Source organism: Adiantum capillus-veneris, chromosome 16 (genome assembly GCF_014529385.1).
Source record: "Adiantum capillus-veneris isolate H3 chromosome 16, ASM1452938v2, whole genome shotgun sequence".
NCBI classification, from domain to species: domain Eukaryota; kingdom Viridiplantae; phylum Streptophyta; class Polypodiopsida; order Polypodiales; family Pteridaceae; genus Adiantum; species Adiantum capillus-veneris.
Genome location: NC_140946.1, coordinates 24,386,750 through 24,401,065, shown reverse-complemented (window position 1 = coordinate 24,401,065; position 14,316 = coordinate 24,386,750).

Genomic DNA, 14,316 nt, shown 5'->3' with positions numbered 1-14,316 from the left:
AAAGGATGTCTGGCAATTTCCTTTCTTTTGGCCTTATCCTGTCAAGATATGTCAACCTACGCTCGACCGACTATTGACTACTTCCTACAAAGGTCTCTACCCAATGTCTAAGCTATAGCCTTCAAGAGTACACAAGAGGAGATTTCTTACAACGCTTTCAAGAGCCAAATACCCATCAAACATTCTCGAAACGCTACGGAACTTGAAGGAAACTCTATCAACACCAATAGGTCTCTCTCCCTAAGGTCCATGAACCAAAACCCCAACCCTAAACACCCGGTGCAAAATCACATAAAATGTCTGGTCGAACTTTACAGGTCGTCATTTTCGAAAACTAAAGTGTCTAATGTGTAGCTCTACTCATTGCGAACGCGTGGATATGCTGAAATGCAAAAACAGACAATGTATGCTCACCGAATCACCAGATATAGCTCGTGGGTCGATCTTGCAAACCCGGGCCGTACACCTGCAATGTAGGTGTTGGCGCGTAGGGGGCAACACGCTGCACTTCTCTGCACTCGATTCCGACCACCAGTGTGCGCATAGCGTCAAGATAAAACTCTCACTCTCTCTCTCGTACACAGAGTACGCTCAACTCACACAGACAAAAACTTATATAAAATGACACAGGGTTTAAGGTCAAAAGTGGTATAAATACCTTACAATCTCAAACTCTAATGTTCCAACTTAACCATTTACTCAGTCTAAATGTCAAAAATGGGATACAATTTGGAAGCTTCTGCAAGCCCCACTATTTACAAAAGTGAAATGACGGTTTCTTCTCAATTAAAGAATAATTACAAAAGAAATTAATATCTCGCCTGGCAATCATCCTCCATTGGGTGTGTCCAGCCGCTAATAATGACTGTGGGTTCGTGTGGACAATTGCCTATGTATGCTAGACTTGTTGATAGAAATTGAGGAAGTGGTATTGTCAAATTTGATATTGTGGCTTACGTATGTTTATGCAATGCATGTATTTGAGAAACGTGCAATGTTTTTGAGGATCGAGTGAGGATTTTAGAAGCCTAGACTTGGAAGCTTTTGTACTTAAGCAAGGGTGGATTAGTCAATCGAGCATGCTCGCAATCAGCCTCGCCAAGACTTTATATGTGGTTTATGACAATGAGATGATGGATGAATTTTACATGGTAGTAGACCTCGTATGGGATGCATCATAGACAGGTCCATGTTGGATATCAATACATTGACTTCTCTATGCCCAAATTTGTGTTGGATTTGAGTCAATGATTTCTCCTTTGTCAGTAATAGAAGTTTCTGTTAGTCCTTTTTTTTGCATGTATTCATTGTGTTTGCTCATTTTTTAGTTTTGATTTTGTCAAAAATGCATTCAAAGCTTTGCCAAAAATCTTTACAACGTTAAGCATGTAAAGCATGGCAAGATCAAGTAGATACAACAACGAATAGAAGGAGAATTTTAGAAAAGCGATGCATTGGATTTTATTATTTGTCAATGGCTTTTTAATACCGTATTTAAAAAAGGCTTATTTCTTCTCCTTAGAAGCATGAAAGCATGTTGAGGACTACTAAGGCTACTAATGTATTAGTTTAACCCTCATTAAAATGACTTATAGTGTGGTAAAGTGTCAAAACTATGAAAAATAGCAAAAATAGCACGTTTTATGAAAAAAATTAGTTTAAAAAGCATTTGCAAAAATAAAGTTAAATGTGAAACTAATAGCCCAAAAAAATACCAAGTTTTTTCATCCCTTATAAGCCAACTTTGTGGATATAGAACACTTTAAAAGTTTTTTTTTTACTCTTTAAATAATTCAAGCAAATTGCTCACTGAAAAGGATATAAAAGTGTCTCGCGACCCATAAGTGTTCCATCACCAACCTAGTGTTTAACAGTTCCTTTTCCATAGTATGCCAAGACCAAAGTAACTCTAAGCTAGTTAAACACAGTGAGAAATTAGACTTTACAAAGCAGCCTCAAGGGAAAAAACCACTAGCTCTAAATTCGCAACCAAGTTCCACGTTCTATTACACTCTTAACTGTCAACACATCTGTTCAATTATATCAAAAAGTCCCCAACGGACCAAATGTTTACCACTTACATAGGTACTATCACTGTTCATTACCTAAAAGAAAGCAAGGGCAAAACCAGTGGTAGAAAAAACCGGGGGACAATGTATTTTAACCGGATCAAATCATAAAATCTCAGTTAGATTCACCTAATTCGCCTTTTTCCGATATCGAACAGACATACTAGCAAAAGTTTCAAATTTTGACCTAAAAACATACTAGCAAAAGCTTCAAATTTTGACCTAATAACCGATAGAAATTGAAGTTTGCCCTTATTTTCTTCGGTTAGGAAAAATGTATTTTTCTAGCCCTTGGCAAAACCTATAAGCTTAAGCCAAAGTCCGCTAATAATATGTCTGGTCGATTTGGGAAAAGGCCAAGAAAATTTTGCGGGTCTTGGCTCTGCGTGGGCTGCATGCCGCCGGTTTCTCTCCCCTGACCTCGTGTACCGATCTCTCGCTCTCTCGCTCTCTCTCTCAGGCTACGACTGCTAGAGAGTGTTAACTCTCTCTCTTCCACACAGGCTTACGACGCGCATCGCCCAGGATAGGGATGAGGAGGTAGGGGACACGTGTACGAGGCGACGGAGGTAGAGGGGGGAGGCAAGCGCACGGAGAGGGGGCTGCACAAGGAGCAAGGGGAGGCGCAGATCCACCGCAGAGGAGCAGGGCAAAGGTGGCGAGCGAGGGGACATGTGGGGGATCTACTAATAAAAAAGATTCAGTAGACAAGCACATTAGTATGTATATGTATGCATTTAGGAGATTAGGTGTAAAGAAGGGAATCACACAGAATCTTTAAGATAAATGATATAATAAGAGTAGAGCGTCTCAGGTTCTCGGGAGAACACCCAAGGTGCGTGGTTTGGCCGGTGGCTTCAATGGGGAGGACTTTTTGCCTGAGGCACCAGAGGAGGATGAAGACGACGACAACAGTGATGCAGACAATGACGACGTCCACATCCCTAACAATGACGAGCATCAAAATGTAGCAACCCCCTCCCAAGAGGGACCACCAACCACACCAATTACCAGTGCGCCGAGCAGTGCTGGTGCTAGAGAAAGTTCTGGTGGTAGGCCTGACGACTCCGTTCGGGGCCAACGATGCAAGAAGAAACGCCGTCTATCCGAAGTTGGCTCCTCCTTGGGTGCTGAGCTGAAGGAAGGACTATCCAGTTTTGCAAAAACCATGAAGAAGGTCGAGCTCCGCAGGATTGAGGCCGAAGTGCATTGAATTGAAGCAGATGAAAGGCGTGCAGAGAAAGCTCTAGAAATACAATTGCAGATAGCAAGAATTTTGGCAAGTGGACGAGATGCTAAAGGTAAGATTGCATCTTGTCAGGCAGAATATTGATGTAACCCATCAATAAAATAAAGCAATGCCTGCATCATTTCTTTCAACATGGTCTCTCCCTTACGCTTTGGGTCTCTCTTGCACGACACTGTTGTGTCTCTTTGTAGAGTTAATGCAATTTGGAGTTTGACAGATTGTGAATGAGTAGTTATTGATTGTTTCTTTGCCTAACTATCACTAAATATTCATGGTGGTCTCGTTGTCAAACACAATAGCAACAAGTGGCGTAGTGATTCTCATTTGAGCACTAATCTCTTTGACTCTTTCTCTAACTTCCTCTCTCTCCATTGTTTGATAGATATAGATGGTTTATAGTATGACAAAAAAAGAGATTTTTCAAAAAGAGAGGAGAGATACAGTGTAAGTTATAGAGACAGTTTAAGTTATAGAATACACATGACAGTTTATATTATAGAGACAGTCACTTTCTGTTACAGTTACAGCTACAGAATGAGATTTAGAAAGATAGAGTTAGAGTGGGTAGTTAGTTTACACATTAGAGGGAGAGTTACATAGAGAGAGTTAGAGTGAAATATGGAGTAACATAGAGAGAGTTGGAGATAAGGGGGAGATGGAGGTAGAGCACCAATGGTTGGTAGTTAGAGTATGACTTTGAGTGAGAGTTAGGGATAAAGTTAGAGAAAAAGTTAAGATTTGTAGTCAAAGTGAGAGAGAGAGATGGTTGTAGTTATAGTTAGAGGTAGAACCTCGTTGCATAGTTAGTCTAATACTTAGATGTCGTTGCATAGTTAGGCTAATACTTAGGGGTGGATGCATGAATAGGTGGACCAAAAACCTTGTCCCGGACAGAGGTTTTATAACCGGTACATAAAACCATCTCTATTAGTTCAATTCGATATATTCTTTTGAACAGATTTTTAATTAAATATAGAATTTCCACAGCTTTTTGTTAAATATAGAAGACGGCTCTGTACCTCTTAACTATGCACGTCAGCCAGCTCTTTACACCATTACTATTTCCACGTCTCTTTTTCAAATATAGAAGACGACTCTGTAGCTCTTAACTATGCACGTCAGCCAGCTCTTTGTCTTCCCGCTCTCTCGTTTTCCTGTCTCTCTCTAACTCTCTGTGTAGGAGCAGAGATTGTTGTTTTACTTTGTAGGCCTATCACACATCTATTGCTGTCATATACTGCTCTTACTCTCTGTAGGCCTATCACCTCGCTCAATCTCCCCCTCTCTAGCATGGAGCAAGAATCTCACACTGTATGTGACTGCTCTCAGCCTCACTGTGAACTGTGTGCTAGGTATGTTGTTGATGTGGTCAAGGAATATCATGCTAGGAGAAAGAGGGAGCAGCGTGCTAAGAACAAGCTTGAGCAGGTAGCACGTGAGGAAGATACTGATCAAAATGGTGTTGATGATGCAAAGCATCAAAGACTTTGCAATGACCTTGTTATGCTCTTCAATCGGCGTACAAAGGCCCTCGATGTTGCATCACGCTCAGATATTTTGTGCAAGTTTGTCAATCATCCTTCTCTTGGAGACCTTGAAATGCCCAGGGCACAAACAACCTTCGTTGAAGCCATACGCAACACAATAGATTCAATCAAATTACCCAAGAGCGGACAGGAGCTCTTTCTTAAAAGGTTCATCAACACAATGCTTATGAATGTTGAGTGTACATCTACCTCAAAAGTGAATGTTTCAGCTGCATCTAAGTTGCTAAATTTGCACAAGAGGAACTTCATAGCTGCAAAGAATCGGTTGAGGGAAGCAGGTGATGGCAATTTGCCAATCTCTTTGTGTGCTCGACAGCTCATGGAGTGTGGCTTCATAACACATGATGAGAAAGAGTTGATCTTATCTTTTTGGATGTCTAACACTCGTGTTTCACCCAATAAGAAGGATGTGTGCAGAAAGCGTATTGGAAGAAATTCATATGTCAAACATCATGTGCATCTTCTTGAACAATCTCAGGCAATAACTTGCTTCACTATATCCATTTTTGTTTTCTAATATTTGCATTCATGACCTATATTCACTATAAATGGGTTGATAAGAGTAGATATGAAATCGGATATGAAGGAAGTTATAAATGGAAATAAGGGGAATCTGTATTTGGTCCTAAACTAAGAGTAGATAAATATTGGATGTGAAGGAGAATATAAATGGAAACATAGTTTTTATCATACGCGTATGTTTGTTGAAACATACGTTTGCAGACGCATACTTTCACACGCGTATGATATGTATAAACTGGTTAGGTAAAAAATTAGTTTACATAACCAATAAAAAATCTTTTAACACCTATTTCTCATCACTGGTATACATAGTGGTTAAGTGTTCACATGTACTCATCAAGTGTTCACATGTACTGTTTGTCATGTCAGATAAGTAAAAAACATATCTGTTTGAAAGGAAAATATTGGTTTACATATCCAGTAAAATTTTTTGTACACTTATTTCTCACTGGTATACATCGTGATTAAGTCCTCACATGTACTGGTTAGGTAAATAACATACCGGTTTTAAATGAAAAGATTGGTTTACATTAGCAGTCAGAACATTTGAACTGGTTGACACTTATATACCACTGGTACGTACCAAGGACATGTGTTCATTTTTTTTAACACGTTTTTCTCACTGGTATACATCGTGGTTAAGTGCTTACATGTACTGGTTAGTAAATAACATAGCGGTTTTAAATGAAAAGACTAGTTTACATCAGCAATAAGAATATTTGAACAAGTTGACACTTATATACCACTGGTATGTACCAAGGACATGTGTTAATTTCTTTTAACACTAATTTCTCACTGGTATACATCGTGGTTAAGTGCTCACTTGTACTGGTTAGGTAAATAACATACCGGTTTTAAATGAAAAGACTGGTTTACATCAGCAGTAACAACATTTGCAGTGGTTGACACTTATTTACCACTGGAACGTACCAAGGATATGTGTTCATTTTTTTAACCCTTATTTTTCACTGGTACAAAGTGCTCACATGTACTGGTTAGGTAAATAACATACCGGTTTTAAATGAAAAGAGTGGGTTACATCAGCAGTAAGAACATTTGCACTGGTTGACACTTATATACCACTGATACGTACCAATGACATGTGTTCATTTTCTTTAACACTTATTTCTCACTGGTATACATCGTGGTTAAGTGCTCACATGTACTAGTATACATCGTGGTTAAGTGCTCACATGTACTGGTTAGGTAAATAACATACTGGTTTTAAATGAAAAGACTGGTTTACATCAGCAGTCAGAACATTTGAACTGGTTGACACTTATATACCACTGGTACGTACCAAGGACATGTGTTCATTTTTTTAACCCTTATTTTTCACTGGTACACATCATGGGTAAGTACTCACATGTACTGGTTAGGTAAATAACATACCGTTTTTAAATGAAAAAACTGGTTTACATCAGCAATAAGAACATTTGAACTGGTTGACACTTATATACCACTGGTACGTACCAAGGGCATGTGTTCATTCTTTTTAACACTTATTTATCACTGCTATACATCGTGATTAAGTGCTCACTTGTACTGGTTAGGTAAATAACATATATACCGGTTATAAATGAAAATACTAGTTTACATCAGCAGTAAGAACATTTGCACTGGTTGACACTTATATACCACTGGTACGTACCAAGGACATGTGTTCATATATACTGGTTTACCTAACCAATTAAGTGAAAAAACATAGTGGTTTGAAATAAAAATATTGGTTTATAGTAATGTAACAATTTTCCTCAAAACCTGCAGTTTTCTTCAATGTTCTTTAACCATATATGTCTTTCACTGTAGGTGGAGCTCTTTCTCAACTTCAAAGAACAATACCCTGAAATTGTAATAAGGCAGTGGGCGTTTGAGTACATGAAGCCATATTTTGTGCTGAAATTGAGAGACCGATATACTTGTTGCTGCATTTCACATGTTCAAATGTCCTTCCTAAAGGATGCCATAAATCACATGCGAAGTTCTGTATTCGGTCTGCATGGAAAAGCTTGCCATTGTCAATGCAACATATGCAAAGACAATGGTGGATGCAAGGCACCAAAAAACCCTATCAAGAGTGTAACAGCCTTATTGGACTCTATACTATGTCCTAAATCAGATACGTCCACCTTCCATGCCCTTGCCTGCTTGAGTGGTCAATGTAAAAGGTGTGGCCCGGATAAGTTAGACTTTTGTGCTGCAGAGGCTGCATTTATTGCTAAAAAGATTGTGGTGAAGATTTTTGAGGACCTAGAAGTAGGAACTGCACGTGACGGTCTGAAGAAGAAAAGGAAAGTCTTGTCGCATAAGGAAATATCATGCCAAGATCTCTCAGTCATGTTCAAAGACCATCTTAAGAAATACATAATGCATAATTTTGTGTATAGATGGCAAGCAAAACAATATAAGGAATGTATACAAAGCTTTCTAGAAGATGTTGTTGTGTCAGTTGTTGACTTTGCTGAAAATTATAGTTTCAAAGAACAAAATGAGATTCAGTCCATGCACTGGTATTCAAATCAAGTAACTATTTTTGTGCACATAACATATTTCCGAATTGCAGGTAACGACATCACCCTAGATCAGTATTATTTCTTTTGTATTAAGCCTTCAATAATTTCTGATTTTTATATTATGCAGGTGACATCCACAAGACAATTCACTTTTTCATTTCAGATGACAAGCAACATGACACACATTTTGTTCAACACTATTTTCTGAAACATGCGGAATGGCTAAAGCAATTTGGTCTAAACATAAAACGTCATTGGGTATGGTCTGATGGAGCAGCTTCACAATTCAAAGCAAGAAGACCATTCTATTTCCTTGCCAGGTATACCATGTTCTAACAAACATTATCTGAAGGTGGTTTTAATATAGAGACCTATAATAGTGGCATTAAAGTTGTAATAAAATGCTTGTCTAACATCGGTAATATTATAATACGTGTTTTTTTTGGTAATTTTATCGTGCCAAGAGTATATTAATCTTATTCTATCCATTGAATAAATTGCAGATACAGTGTTTTTACGGGATGGAAAATGTCTTGGAACTTTTTTGGATCCGGACATGGTAAGGGAGAACATGCACGATGGTGCGGGAGCAGTGATAAAAAGGTCTTTACTCAATACCAATTGCAGCCAAACTGCCCAAAGATAGACTGTGCTACAGATGTTGTGGCATTATTGAGACGGACCTTGTCAAATGGTGCTACAGCCACCTATGCATCCCAGGCCCGTTATGTAAGAAGGATTTTTTGGGTGATTGAATTGGGAGATGTCGAAAGGGGAAAAAATTGGGATGTGAAGGCTGTAAAAAATACCCGCTCAATGCACTCTGTTTCTGCACATTCAGAGCATGATACAACTTCTTTGAGAACACGTTCACTGTCTTGTTTCTGTAGTGCATGTAAACAGGAAAAGTGGAGGAGATATGTGAGCAAGTCACACGTTCCTTTCTGGACATACCTTATTTTGGAGCCTACAGAAGAAGGGGAAGAAGATGACGACGAAATAAATGAGGATGTAGCATATGAAGGACACTATGACACCCTCAGTCAAGCTCTTATTGTTGGTGATAATTTTGTTGTTCCCGCACCAAATGACAATGAAGAAAAAGTGGATTTCTATATAGTGAAATGCACTGCAGCTATTCAAGAGTTTCATTCAGACGTTGAAGATGACTGGGGCAATATCATTGGGCGAGGATCCTATGCTATCAAAGGGTTTTACTATCGTATGATAAATGAGCAGACCTACAAGCTTTTGGACAAAAAGCCAGAGGTGTTCATATATTCACATCTTGTTCGGGCAATCAAAATCCCCATGATACCCCATCCCAGCAACTCAAAACTATATACAATATCACTTGATGTCAGTGAGTCTATCTACAATAGTATGCCTTTTGAGCTGTAACAATCTTAAGAAATGCATAATGCATAATTTTGTGTATATCTGCCTATTACTATAAACTGAACTGTCTCCCTCTCCCTCTCTCTCTCTCTCTCTCTCTCTCTCTCTCTCTCTCTCTCTCTTTGTCACTTTTCAGTATCATACCCATATCATACATTCCCTCTCTCTCTCTCTCTCTCTCTCTCTCTCTCTCTCTCTCTCTCTCTCTCTCTCTATGTCATTTCTAAACATCATACCAGTCATTTCTCAGTATCATACCGGTATGATACTGAGGAGTGACTGGTATGATACCGGTATTATACAAGTTCCTCTCTCTTTCTCTCTCTCTCTCTCTCTCTCTCTCTCTCTCTCTCTCTCTCTCTCTCTCTCTCTCTGTCATTTCTCAGTATCACACCAGTCACTTCTTAGTATCATACCGGTATCATACCAGTAACTCCTCAGTATCATACCGGTATCATACCAGTCCCTCTCTATCTCCCTCCCTCTCTATCTCCCTCCCTCTCTCTCTCTCTCTCTCTCTCTCTCTCTCTCTCTCTCTCTCTCTCTCTCTCTCTCTCTCTCTCTGTGTAACGTCTCAGTATCATACCGGTCACTCCACAGTATCATACCGATATCATACCAGTCCCTCTCCCTCTCTCTGTCACTGTCTGCTAAGTATCATACGGGTCACTCCTCAGTATCATACCGGTATCATATTAGTCACTTCACAGTATCATACTGGTATCATACCAGTCACTTCTCAGTATAAAACTCTCTCTCTCTCTCTCTCTCTCTCTCTCTCTCTTCAGTATCATACCAGTCACGCCCAATATAATACCGTTATCAGACACTCTCTCTCACTCTCTCCTTTTATTTACAATATACTTCAAATATAGAATACAATGTATTTTCGTGCAACTTGCTTGTAAATGTATTATACATGAATTCAGTTACATTGATTGAGCCTTTTGGTTGAGTAATTCTCCATTTACATCCATCGACAAAAAAATACATCGACAAAAGTCACCCACTTCACAGACTTTATGAAGCTTTCTTTTTATATAAAAAATCTGTTCCTTTCTTCTTGAAAAAGTCAATCCGCCATTTCCAATAAAAACGACGCACATAGGTGTCGTCAGGTTGTCCATCTGCACAAATTACAGTCCTCTTTGTATACTCAATTCTGTCCTTAGAGTACAACCAGTGTGCCAGCCAGTTTATGATAGTGGTTGACAGAAAACAGGCGCGCACTTCTTTAGACTGCTTTTCTAGCTTGGGAAAAACAAGAAATGACCCCAATGGATTAAACATTAGCTTATATCCAGAATCATCAAAGATAAGTGTGTCAGGTGGTAGGTCAGGAAAATTTTCGATATTCTTGTGGAACACCGGTTTATCTGTCGCGCCCAATTTAAAAGGGGCCCTTGTGCACTGCGCCTGACTTACCACTCTATTGAATCTTTTGTGGTGGTAAAGGAACATTGTCGCTAGCGTGCGTTTGAGCTTCTCAAACTCACAGCAGCTCCATATCCACACTTCGAACCATCTGAAACAAAAATTCAGAAACACTTCTGCATCGGGCCTTACCCAAAATTGTGTATCCCCTTCAACAACATACCGCATTTCTGGCCAGTGGGGCAATTCTTCACCATATTTTCCATCAAATTTTTTGAGCAGTAATCCATTAAGGTCCAAAATGAGAACCCTACGCTGGACGCTCAACGGAGGTGGTGGCCTTGGCCATATCAGTGGGATTCTTTTAATTAGTCTATACCATAGAGGAAACACGAGCACTGCAAGAGACAACACGCAATTCCATATTGCATGAATGTCAGCCCTGCCATTCTGCTTGTCAGTCCTGAACCTATCTGCAAGGCGCCATTCTTCAATTGAAAACATATCTGCAGATGCAAAATTACACAAGACTCAAATTTAAATATGCAATTAGGACATATCTATAGATTGAAATCATACAATAAAAACACACAATGTTCAAAAATTAGGCACAAGATGAAAGAGATGTCGAATGGGAAAGAAAGTTATATTAATTTCAGAAGTGGTTACATAAAAAGAAACATGAGGGGGCAAACTATAATCTTTTGCAGGCTCTGGGTTTAGGGTCAGAATTTGTGCCGGTATTCTGCATCTCCTTAGTGTCTTCTATGTCCATCTCCTCTTCTGGCTGCCCCTGGGTCTCTTCCTCTTCCTTGATTTTTTACTCCATTTCAGGCTTCTCATCTCCAGTCTTCTCGATTTTTTTTCTTTTTGCCTTTCTTATATGCTGAGCAAGGGTCTCTTCGGGACTTCCCTCTAGCCTGACATCTACACGACCATCAGCTTTAGAAAGCTGTGCAGCAAGAGATCACTTATAAGAGCCATAATCAATGAAAAAACTTACTCTTGCCACGTTGGCCTCGTTTTCTTGGGGTCTTTGATCTTGTCACCCGCACGCCAGTGTCTAACAACACATCGTCTTCCTCATTCTGGGTTTTCTCTTCAGCACCAATCGTACTCTGCTCCTTTACCTCAAAGTTTTGTTCTTCTTCTGTTGTTTCCGAAACAGGTTTCTCAGCATTGCCAGGGACATTTTCATCAAACAATACCTCCACAGGTGTCTTGTATGCAGGCGTCACTGCATCGTTCCATGTGTCTTTACCGGCAGTAGTTCTGAAGCAGCTTGACTTTGAAAAAACATCAGAGAAGACAAAAATCAACCACCTGATTACCCATTGAAACAATTTTCTCACCTGTTTTTGGGCATGGTTCAACTGGCTTCTTCTTTAGAAGGGATTGGTCTTCTGCAGAAATAACTCCGAGGCAATCCTTAAGCATGCACTTTCCTTTCTTAGCCAAGTGAGCATAGCAGAATGCATGGTATGCATGTGAACAAGTCAATAGAACAACATGGCTTGAGCGATTGTGATCATGAATTTTTACACCACAAGCATTGCACACATCAATGAGAACAACACTATGTCTAGGAGCTGAAACTCGTGCAGGCAAGACTATGGTTTCAGGTAGCATTGGTTGACTAATCATGCCTGTCACAAACGTGACATAGAGACCAAAGGTTTCCTCACGGTCCAAGCATTTGGATAATTCTTCCTGTAGGCAAGAGACCTCTGTTATCAGAAAATGTCAAACAGGTATAAAATCGGTATGAATGCTTGAAAATCGGTATAATGATGTTATCATACCGGTATGATTACATCCTGCTGGTATGATGTTATCCCACCGGTATAATGTTATTATACTAGATAGTATAACATCATACCGATAGGATAACATCCGGTAACATCATATCGGTAGGATAACAGTATACCGAAAGTATAACATCAAACCGGTTGGATTTTATCATACCGGTTGGATCTAACCATACCGGTCGGATGTAACCATACCAGTAGGATGTTATCATACCGGTAGGATTATCTCCTAAATCGTACCGGTAAGATAACATCCTACCGGTAGGATATAATCATACCGGTAGGATGTAATCATACCGGTAGGGTATAATCCTACCGGTATGATAACATCCTACCAGTATTGTCATTTACCCTTACCGAATATGATATAATCCTACCGGTATGAAAAATCATACCGTATGGTACTTTGCATGTATTATACTACAATCAGATGGAGTTAAAAGCATACCTGTGCCTGCTGTAGGGTGGCTTTTGCTTGGTCAAATTTTTTCTTGGAGGATGTCAAGCAAGCCTGTTGGTACATTGGCATCATCAGGGAAGTGCATTCGGATGGTGTCAAGGGCACCCTCGCAACGGTGCACATCAGCAACAGATTTGACCACTGAATCCTTAGCCTTCTGACACTCGGCTGATACATTGTCATGAGATTTTCTAACCTCAACAAGAAGTTCTTGCAAGGAAGTGGATACTTCAACACTAAAGGCAGACTGAGTGATCGCAAAAAGTCCACTTCCGACTGGTGTACTTCAGGATGGCGTATTTACTAAGAAGATGGCAGAACCACTTGGGGTACCTGTGGATACTTGGGAAGTCTCTAACTTCCATTGTTCTCTTTTCCTATCTAAGTGACCTTCATTGGTCACATTCTTCACCACCTCAGATGCAAACTCAGCCCACTTTACCGGAACTGTGCATACGAGATAAACATATCCGCGTGCAAACTTGACTCCCAGCATATAGTTTGGTGGTTTGGATTGGTACACCTGCTTGTAGAGCTGGTAGAGTGCCTTGTAGTGATCCGGCCTTGCTGTTTTTATCGTCACTTTTTTCTCCTTCACTAGAAGACACGTGAAAACTTTCATCCAATCGGATATGGGCACATCTGCATCTGTCAACTTCCTAACATCTTTCCCCTCAAGACTTAACCCATATTCCCTTTGAAAATCCTCCTTTGTCGTGCAGAATGCCTTTAATGGCACCTCCACATCCTTGGGGTGAACAAACCGACTGATTTTGGGAGGAGGCTGTAACTTCTGCCTCTGAAAGGAATAAATCCATACTCATTACTCAATGTATCCACACCTCCGTACTCTACTACACACAGGTCCGCCGTACACAACACAGAGAGAGACAGAGAGAGGTGACATACCTTCGTGAGAGAATGTCGGGTCTTTATGGGGGAGACCTATCGGGCTGCATTCCTTGGGCTCTTTCTTAGGTTGCTATCCGTAGCGAAGGATAAGCAGCGTGCACAGGAGGCTGTAGAGCGAGCTGAGAAAGGCGCAGAAGGAGAAAGGCACAAAGATACAGAGAAGTCACAGTCATGAAAACATTCGACTGAACATTCGTTCTAACGTGGGCTCCACACGTGTTTTTGAATCCTCCACATGATTTTTAAGATTTTGTATCCTCCACACGAATATTTAATTCAAACAATTCTTGCCCATAACACTAGTTTCATACCCCCTAAATTTTAAGCCTCCAAAAGAAACTTTCAACCGGTTAAAACCGGGCCACCTATTCATGCATCCATCTAAAGATGTCGACATAGAGTGAGCAAGAGAAAGATTTAGTGTTATAGTTAGAGTTATAGAGTTAGATCACACTATGCGTAAA